We start from the raw sequence: 10,858 nt of genomic DNA, 5'->3' as shown, positions 1-10,858 counted from the left end.
ATAAAGAGGATTGTGAAATCTGGGAGATGTTTTGCGTGTGTCATACTCGCATAACTCATTTGATGATTCAGGGCTGAGGTACCTTCTCGGGAGCGAGCTCGGATTCCAGGCTCTTGCACTGGGCCTTCGGAAGGGAGTCTCTGTGCACCCGCACCGTGCCCCTCCCCGTCTGGTTCTGCTCCCACATACCTCGCTCTGTTTGCTTCTGCAGGGACATGCCTCATACCTGCCAGGCCAGTTTCCTGACCGAGGGGCGGGAGGCTGCCATAAAAAGGCGTGCTAGCCCCAGCGGCCTGGAAATCATCATTCTGAGGAAGTAGTGGCTAGAGGTGGCCTCGAGGAGCTGAAGGGAGCTGGGGCAGGAGGCCTGCGGATCCACCGCCTCAGTGTCTTGAAGGCTCAAGGGGGTCTGTGGAATTTCTCTGAGGTGCCAGGGCGCGGTCACAGCTGCAGGTAAGTCAAAGAGCGGGAACATGAACTTTGGAAGCTCCTCGGGCCGTAAAAAACGGATTTATGATTGAACACCCCTTCACCTGGTGCGGAAACTGGGCGAGGCGGAGATGAATGCTCCGCGAGCTTCGATCTATAGCTCAACACAACAGACTCCTGTACCTTTAAGGGGGTCACTTGTTCCAAATAATTTAGGTTAGCGGTAAGAACGCTGTTGAAGATGGCAAGAGAGCGTGCGCTTTATTTGGTTCCCAGGACTTCTTCTTTCCAGGTGTGGAATAGCAGTTTTGTCATCTTGTTGAGCTTTAATAACTTGTCGGGTGCCACGCACACACAAATCCACGTTGACATTACATTCTTAACATCCTCATTCACAATAGCAATTTGCAGGAGGGAAAAGGGTCCGGGGGAAAAAAATCTGTCTGATATCAGATTCATTAATTTGATCTGTTCCGTGAGGGTGCTCTCATCTGGAGAGTTTCTTACACCTGGCATTACATACAGAGGGGCACATGGTGAGGAAAGATAGAACAGGCCGAAGTGTTATGACAAGGCTGCCTGTGAGTAAGAGGCCTGCCCCGATTGCAGCGCGTGCACCACAAACTAACGGAAATCCCATTGCGCACTTGTTGCGTTCAGCAGTCAAACAAACGCGTGTCGCAAAACGTCCAGGTCGCATAAAGACTCTGTTGTGCCTGGGCAAAAACGTTGCAATTTAATTTTGAACTCGGCTGCTCACGAAATGTGATAAACTACTAATGCTTCGAACTTCAGTCCTGTCTACCATCAAATGTGAAAAGCAGCGCAACGTCAGTGTACTCTTGCTCCCTTTTGCAGAAACACAAAAATAATAATTTCTCGGGATATAGACGTAAGATAAACGTGTATAAAATGAATGTAAAGGTAACTTGTATACATAGTGGGCGTATTCTTTTGGTGGGGGCAGCGCTTTGAGTGGGATAACTAATGTGTGGGGGAGGGGTGTCTATGAAAGGGATATGGGCAAAGAAGCGTAACTCGTGGTCCTTTTAAGTAGGAGTACCCTATGTATATAAAGAGGTGGCTTAACATAGGTGAGCTAGATTCCAGTGTTTCACACAACGTGCCACCCGACCACTATTTGGGTCGCCGTCTACGAGGTGTCTGTTATGTACTCCACACATATAACACAACAACGAACATATATGCCTTAACAAGCCAGACCTATTGGCTTTGCCTCTGCTTGTTAACCGTATCATAAAATGAGTGACAAAGACAATGCCGTCGATAATTAGAATTTAAAAAAGTTTCAATTCTTAAAATATGAAACCGTGAATTACTCATTTCTAAGGTCTGTGTGTGTGTAAGGGCAGTGGTGCTCGGAGTACCGCAATCACATTGCTCTGCCCTTCCCACTACTTTCCTTTGCAGTCTCTCTGATAGACACACCCTTTTTGCCCTACTTCTTTCTGAAATCTTCCATTTGGATGTCACACACTTCATCTGCTTCCTCTTCATTAGTCTTTTAACTCTGTTCTTATGCATGTACTTCCTTCACCGTTCTCCCTGTAAACACATTGTCTTTTCTTTTGTCTTTTATTACTGTAAACATTCCAACAGCTGTGAATACATCCTTCACACACGTTTACATAAAGGGTAATTACATTTGACGCATACGTCACCATCACTCTGTGCGCTCCGCAGAGAGGCCAAAGATCGGATGAGCCCCGAAGTACCTCGGACATGAGCACCCACTAACAACATGAGCTCATCCAGACACCTGGGGCCATATGTTTCAACATTCCCTTTTACGATTTCTAAATAGCGATTTTTAAGGAAGCGCTTTTTTTTTAAGGAAGCGCTTTTTTTAGCGATTTTTTAAGATTACTTAATTGCGATTAGCAAATTGCTAATCGCAATTAAGGAATAATTTCCCATTCATTTCTATGGGCCAGGAGGCCCATAGGAATGAATGCGAAATTATTTTCAATTTGCGATTCGCAATTTGCTAATCGCAAATTGGGAATAATTTCACAGGTGCAGGGTTGTCTCAAGAACACCCTGCTGCACCCCTGAAAATTACATGTGTGCGCATATGGCGCACATACATGCCCTAAGGGCATGTATGAGCGTCACATGGCACCTTTACAAATTGCATAAAGTGCATTTGTAAAAGAAATTGCAAAATACCACCAACTTCAAGTTGGTGGTAATTTGCGATTCCTTAATGGCATTTTGGATTTTTATTTTGCTTAACACATTGCATTTAAGGAATCGCAAAATTTGCGATTCCTTAAATGCAATCGCAAAATAAGGAATGGCAAATTTTGCGATTCCTTATTTTGCACCCAAATTCTTTCATACATACCATTTTGCGAAAATGGGTTCGCAAATGCCGAAATTCAGTGAATTTCGGCGTTTGCGAACCCATTTGGCCTTGATACATATGGCCCCTGGAGGCGACTCGGTTCGTAAAATCCAATGGGCAAGGCTGCATTAAAAAACAAAAAAACTAAAGAAACACATCTGGGGAAAACATATTCTGTTATGGAATGCAAGATGAAGTAAAACATCTGAAATGTAAACAGTGACATGGGTTTATTTATGGGCCTATGGAGTCATTGTAGATAAATCGATCTGTGTTTTTGCCATTACAGTTAATTACAGGGCCCGGTAGGGACCTGTTTCACTTTCACAGGCACATTTTAATAACTGTCAGGCATGAGACCCGGCCGGACCCGCGAGGACAGATTTCATGAGATGTGGGTTGGTATACTTCCAAGGCGTTTATTTACTCGCTGCATGCAGCGTGTGGAGCTAGTAGTCCCTAGCAGTGGAAAGTTCTTAAATTAGCGAGTATGTTCACAATGGCGTCTGAAAATGTCACTTGGGGAATGCCTTTGTAGCAGGAATTCATTTGTTGATGAGGGACACATCGAATTGTGTGCTTATGTTGATTCTTCAGGAGGATCCTGTCGTAGGAAGCCATTTGAGTGAGATACACTTGAAAACTGCCTCGCAAGATTGGAATTAAGGGAAGACCTTTGTGAGGAATTCATTTCATAGTGTTGAACGCAATAGGACTGTGGGAAAGCTTATCCTGCGGCAGGAATTCAAGATAATAAGAATTGTTTTGCAGCTGTAAATATTTACCTGAGGAGGGGCACAGCATGAGATGTGATAATGTTGTTAGAACATGAACTCTCTATAAACCAGAAATGTCTTCCATATGGAGGGACACACAGGGGGAATATTTTACTAGGAGGCTGTTGTAAATTTCACGTGGAGGGGTTGGCTGGAATCGCTGCGTTTTTTTTTATAAAAGGAATGAGAGAGACTGTTCTAAATTAAATGACTCTCCTGTGAAATCCGTTCCATTTTTGGCAGTTGCTGGCTGAGACGGTGCACAGGTCTGCTAATGGTGTGATCCTTTTATGCCAAAAGAACAGGGCTCGTTTGTACTTGAGGTAGTGGCGGGTATGTTCTCTGTGAAGAATAAGATGCGGTCATGTCCTCTGAATTACCGGACGTGGTGTTATCAGGGGAACTTTTTACAATTACCGGACGTAGTGTTATCAGGGGAACGTTTTACAATACTTTGCATATAATCAAAGTTAATTCCGTAGGGTGTTGCCAACTGGGAGCTCCAAAGCATTCTTGAACCAGGGAATGGTTTGGCAACAGGAAGTTGTGCCCCAGACTGGGACGGGCTGGGTCCTTACCACAATTACACAACAAAAAATACCGCAAATTACATTTGACTTGCTAAAGATGTTTGTCCTAGGACGCGTGGGTGTCCTGTGTTCTAATATTAGATCTTCCGCGTGATTATGCACATTATTTAACGTGGTATTTTATCTGAAGAAGAACGTTTGATGTTGGAATACGTATATGTGTAAATGGGAGTTAGTGAAGTGAGCATGACTGTGGTGTGTGAGCTAAAGGTAAGGCAGTACTTTAAGCGAATTTCATGGGAATATTTTCCCAGGAAAAATAGATTTTAAAGCCTTGTATAGGGACATGGTCATTTTGAAGTCTATCTCTCAGGTGAATGGCGCTTCCTTAACAGGTCTCTTTCTGGAACACACCATTGATCATAGGCTGGAAGCCTATTGGGACACCATTATGAGCCCTGGTGATAGGAAGCTCTATCATCAATTTAGAGTGGGTACTCTCCCCTTAAAATCTTTAACAAATAAGTGGGGGATGGCACAAGACTCAAAATGTTACTGTTGCCCTTGTGAGGAAGAGACTTTATCGCATGTTCGGTTTGTATGTCCCGCATATAAGGGCCCTCGCCTTAAATGTCTCAAGCCAGTTTGTGCCAAAATAGGAACAAGGTCATGCCAAACGGCTTTGCGTATCTTGAGAACTGATACTAGTGATGTCATAATAATTGCTATGGCAACATTTTGGAGCTGGGCGTGGGTCCTTAGAAGGAATAGGTTGCAGGCATTATGTAACTGATGTTATCTGATATGGCGTATTAGTTTCTTTTTTATCTATTCTGCATATAAGATTGTGGTGTCTATCCAACCCTGTGTATTTTTAGCCTTTTAACGTGATATGTTTTTTATGGGATCTTATTATGAATTTTATCATGTGATTGTTTTTAAGTCATTTCTTGATTTTTAATAATGTTTATTTTTATGTGTCTTTTATGATTGTTCAATTGAATAAATACTAATTGAAAAAAAAAAGAATTTCATGCCTTTTGTGGTTTTGCAGTGTGGTCACTCTTACATCCCCTTAATATTTACCCCCCTTTAACTTTATGTTAATTCATAGGTTTATTCTGTTCACATGCCAGATGTGCGCCTCTTGGCACAATAGGGCCCCAGATAGGAGAGCTCAGCTCCTTCCAGATCACTGGTAATTAATGGTGCAAGTGAGATGGAATTCAAATGTTTCAAATCCCTGGTCTCCAGTTGTCATGCCGAATGCCTAGGCTGTGTTAGGGAGGGACACCTTTCATCATTTGCAGTATGAGGGAGTTGATGATCTGATTTGGTGAATATATCATTGCAAAAAAAATCCTTCCCAAAACAGTGAAGGACGTTGTGATGTCTGCCACTGCCAATCCCTAAATTTGTTTTCTGTAACACTTTTCGCCTTAAGTGGGATGGGTATGCCCAGACGTGGGCCCCTTGCTCACTGTGCCACTGGATTCAAGCTAGCCTCACTGAAGAAGGGTGATATACCCTGAATCCGGTCCCAGGATGCTTGTTTCCGGTCCCGGGAGGACCTGGCCTGACAGTTCGGTCTGGACTGTTCTCATGGTGCACAGGGTAAAGACTGATTTTCATAAGGCTGGGTCCTAACTGGGGTGGCGTAGTGGGCAAAAGAACGATGGATTTATCCCAGATATTTTGACTGAGAGATAATGTTTACATTCTCAGCATTCCGTCCATCATTTGTTTGCTGTAACACAATTTCTCAATGGAAGCAGTGGAGTCCCAGACCCAAGTACAAGTTTAAACATCAAACACATTTAGGAGTTATGATCATATGACACCAGAGACATTAATTCCAGTCATCTTCACACTCAGCAGTTGGAACTGGAGTACCTTTTCTCACAACCCCTTGATAAGCTTATCGGAATGAGATGGGATCTGCAAGAGTAATCCGTAAGGGCCATTCAAGCTCCACGTGTTCACCAACGCTAAATCCTGGGAATTTAAAGTGATGTTAAATTTGTCCTTCATTCATTGCTCCCCAGCTAGGCTTGATAATGACGCTAGCACTTATGTACCACTCTATACGCTAAACAGCCTCCTGGCACTGCACTAGATACCTAATACCTACTAACATAGTGTTGGGACAGGAATGTCCTCTGCACGGTATATTGGCATGTACCCCTGCCCCGAATACCAGAATACTTGTGTAATCTTGCACATGAGCTGAGGCCTAGGCCAGCCCTTGGTAAAGCCAAGGTTCTGACCTCTCTATGTGACCTAGGCAGGCACACCAGGCATACCATCTGCAGCACCATGAGACTAATGTCCTTGTCGTAGGTTGTTGACATACCGCAGTGGTGGCAGCATACTGAGTTATGAGGATTAAAAGTCCTGGTCATAATCTTTTTTGTTTGACTCAGAGAAGTGCAATGTAGCGGCTCACCTGTGTTAAGTTACCTCTGGATATGATAACCGAACCCTTGCTCCGAAATGTCATGTGTTTGTTACATGCATCTGTACATAGTGGATGTAAGGCACGTGTGAGAGCAAGATTCAGTGTATAGTGCAAGAATGGTTGCTTTGACCAGTATAATTTATTTTGGCTGCCCCTGCATTAAAAGGTCACATGATCAAGTTTAGAGGCAGCTTTCATTGACAGTCAATCAATCAGTCAATCAGGGCATTTATATAGCGCACTACTCACCCGGAGGGTCTCAAGGCGCTGTGGCAGTTTATTGACTGCATTCCTGTCACTGGAGGGCAGAGTTTTAGACACTGATGTGAGCAATAATGGAGACAGGCCTACCTGTTGAAATGATATGGGCATTTTTTAGCACGGGATCGCTGGTAAGATTTCCTGCAAAAAGAATTAATTGATGGACAAAATGTTGAACAATGTCGAACAAACACCCCAGTACAGAGATCTGTGCCTAAATACACATTTGTTGTGCTCCCCATGCCATTCCAAGTTAGACCCATTCATGTACAAATCAGTCTTGATCTTTGTCCCTATGGGAACAGTCCAGTCTGAACTACCAGGCCAGGTCTTCCCTGGACTGGAAACAAGCATCCTAGGACCGGTTTCGGGGTTACACCCCTCGTCAGCCTGGATAGCTTGACTCCAGTGGCATGGAGAGCACAGGACCCACGTCTGGGCATACCTGTTCCACTCAGGGTGACAAATGCAAAAAGAACAATTGATGGACAGAATGTTGAACAATGTCAAGCATTCACCTAAGTACAGAGATCTGGGCCTAAATTAATTGTTTTTTTTGCTCCACATGCCATTCCAGTTTAGACCCAGCCATGATCAAATTAGCCTTGACCCTCTTCCGCATGGGTACAGTCCAGCCTGTACTGCCAGGCCAGTCCTCCCTGGGCTGGAAAAAAAGCATCCTAAGACCAGTTTTGCTTTAAGTGGCAAAGGGTATGCCCAGACGTGAGTCCCTTGCTTGGTGTGCCACTGGAATCAAGCTAGCCTGGCTGATAAGGGGTGAAACCCTGAAACCGGTCCCAGGATGCTAGTTTCCAGCCCAGGACAGACCTGGCTTGGCAGTTTGGGCTGGACTTGAGGAACAAGATACAGACTGATTTGCATATGACTAGGTTCAAGCTGGGGTGGTATAGTGAGCAAAAGAAGAATGGACTAAACCCAGATCTCTTGACTGGGGGTTAGTGGTTGAAAATTTTCAGCACTCCATCCATCATCTTGTTGTGATTGCTAAGATTTCCTGAGCACTGCCATTTGTGAAGGGTAGGGTAGCAGATTATGTTGATAAAGGTGGAGACTTTTCTATTCAGGGCCTGCCCTTTTTTATCTGTCCCTGATTACCACTTCACAAAAGTAGATGCAGCTAGGTGCAAAGATCTCCCACTTCATTTTGGCCTTGTTTTGAACATTTCTGCTCGGAGCCGGCAACCTCGCTACCTGCTGTGAGAGCCACCCCCTTGCATAAAGGCACTGCTTGTGTTCCAGATGGGAGATTACATTTAAAAGGGAACCATCCCAATCCGTTTCAGGGCCCTAGACAGTTGATCAACATCCCATGTCTGGAAAATGATTATAGAATTTGTATCAAAATCACCCCACTTAGTTCTGGTTCCAAGTTCTTCTTGACCAAGAAGGAAGTGCTCAGCAAGAACTCGAAGAACTGTTGTGTAACTAAGGCTGGTGTCTGCATGACAGCCAGTGCCCTAGATAATGTGGAATATCACCAGAAGTTTGCACAACTTGATGGAGAAGATGTTGGTCTGCCTAGAACCTAGGATGTTGCCTACTTCCTCAGTGAGAGAAGAAGAGTGCCCTTCTCTACGGGAGGAGGTTCTGCCCAGAAACCGAAGCTCAGCCATATTCCCAGTGCATGGAACACCCAGAAGAAGTCATCTTGTATGTGGGAGTGTTGATTCAACCTGAGATAGGGTCCCCTCATCCTCCTTGCATGGTTCATTTGCTGAACGTCATAAAGCAACATTAACGTTCAGAAACACCATCTACAGTAATTTCGAACCCCAACCCACTGACCTCTTCTACCTCCTCACACAGACTGAGGCCACCTATAACCACCCGCTCACTGCATGGGAGCGGTAGGTAATAACGGGGTAAACCCTTTACTCACCGACCTGGGTCAACATGTAGTTACAAGAAAGGGTGGTCGGTTACATAACATTTCCTAAAATTAATTTCATCAGTAATTGTTAAAAGGTACACACATAAACCGAGTAGATATGAAACTGAATTTAATTCAGCTGTAAACAGTGATGTCCAGTACTTTCACAGGTATTATATTTCATTTCATACAATACGTAGCAATTGATGAAGTCATCATTCAATACAGTGCTCGGTGGGTGTCAAAGGAAAAAGGGGTTGGATTCAGTTAGGTAGGGTGTGGTTGGAATAGATAGGGGGACATAGAAAAGGAATTGTGTCCTGTGAACAATTCTGTATCAATCTGAGAACATTTCCAGTCTTCAATAGATCACACGGTTCCCTATATAAACATTACACGGGGGCCATATATGGCTATTTCTGTTGTAGCGTGTATGTTGAAGATAATGCTGTCGACGTTTCGACCCCTATGGTAAGGGCAGGTAGTACCTCAGTCTAGGGTCTTCATCAGGACTATAGAAGTATTGAGCACATATATTATGGCGTTTGAAGATGTCCCACTTCAGTTGGAGACTTGCGCCAATGAGGGGGTTTAGGTTCTTCTGCGAAAGAGAACTGTAGGTGGATGTATGGAGTCCCAGATGAGTTGAGAATTAGCGTAGTAGAGGTGAATTTGGGGATCCCCTTCAAAGTGGAATCGGTGCTTGTGTCCTTGTGTCCATTAATTGGTGTTGTAAGTCAGACACACCATCTATAAGAATTCATCAGAGAGACGGTCTAGTGGTGTAGGTCAATCACACCATCTGTGGCTCTGCTGGCGTGAATCTTCAGCGGGAACCACTCAGAGCACCACAGCCACCATAAACTCCATCAACTTTGGAGCACCCACAAACCCCTGCCCCCACTACTTCTACAACCTTGTGAGCAATGAAATCAGCAGTGAACTCACCACCTCCCCTGAACGATAGCAACACGCAAAGGTCAGACCCCTCCTCAAGAAACTCCCTGCCGACCCCACCGATCTCAAGAACTACCGGCCCATCTCTCTGCTCCCCTTTCCTGCCAAAGTCCATGAAGGCCATCACCCGCCAACTCACCAAAAATCTGGGGAGGAACAGCCTGCTGGATACCTCCAAAAATGTTGTTTCCATGCCAACCACAGCTCCAAGACCGTCCTGATCAATGCTACCGATTGGCATCAGAACCCACCTCGACCACTGGGAAACAGCAGCCCTGATTCTCCTCGACCTCTGAGCAGCATTCAGCACAATAGCCCACCACACACTCATCAAGAGTCCACCACATCGGAATCCAGGGAGATGCCCTCAAATGGATTGCATCCTTCCTTACAGGATATGCCCAGAGAATCCACCTACTACCCCTCTTGTCGGAATCCACAAGCATCATCTGTGGCATCCCGCAAGGTTCATCCCTCAGCCTTACCCTGTTCAACACCTACATGGCACCCCTGGCCAACATCATCTGAACCCATTGCTTCAATATCATACCCTATGACACCTAGCTCATCCTCTTGCACTCTGAAGACCCCTCCATCACGAGGGCCAACTTCCACAACTGCAAGATGTGTGTCACAGAGTGGATGAATACCAGCTGCCTGAAGCTCAACATGGACAAGAAGGAAGTGCTGATTTTTTATAACACTTTCCGTTGGACTTCAACTGGAAGCCATCCAAACTTGGACCCACACCGATAGACCATGCCCGAAACCTTGGCATCATCCTGAACAGCAAACTCACCATGAAATGTCAGATCAATGCAGTCTCCTCCATCTACTTCCACACCCTCAGCATGCTCCGAAATATCTACAAATGGCTCCCTGTAAGCATCACAAAACCCTTCACCCAAGCCTTAGTCACCAGCCGACTGGCTAAAGCAATGTGCTCTACTCAGGAATCACCTTCCAACTCCTGAAGAGACTCCAGATCATCCAGAACTCAGCTGCTAGACTCGTCCTCGGTTTTACTAAATGTATCCAAATCACTCGCCACCTCAGGAACTTCCACTGGCTCCCCATCCAGAAAAGATACCAATTCAAGATGCTGATACATGCCTACAAGGCCCTCCATGACAAACGGCCAGCATACATCATCAACTACAGCCTGAACTTCCACCACCCATCCAGACA

The 10,858-nt window shown here is 45.0% G+C and overlaps 1 protein-coding gene across 1 annotated transcript in view; it reads left to right on the top strand.

Moving 5' to 3' along the window:
* The first annotated feature begins 226 nt into the window (after nt 1-226).
* Nucleotides 227-10,858, top strand: part of GPR84 (G protein-coupled receptor 84) — a 77,312-nt gene continuing 66,680 nt past the window's right edge. The window contains exon 1 of the mRNA XM_078688383.1: nt 227-453. The gene's annotated coding sequence lies outside the window, so the exon portion shown is untranslated. The remainder of the gene's footprint in view (nt 454-10,858) is intronic.

The sequence above is a fragment of the Lissotriton helveticus genome, chromosome 1_1, assembly GCF_964261635.1.
Source record: "Lissotriton helveticus chromosome 1_1, aLisHel1.1, whole genome shotgun sequence".
NCBI classification, from domain to species: Eukaryota; Metazoa; Chordata; class Amphibia; order Caudata; family Salamandridae; genus Lissotriton; species Lissotriton helveticus.
The sequence above is the reverse complement of the archived record's forward strand: the minus strand, read 5'-3'. Positions and strand labels throughout refer to the sequence as shown.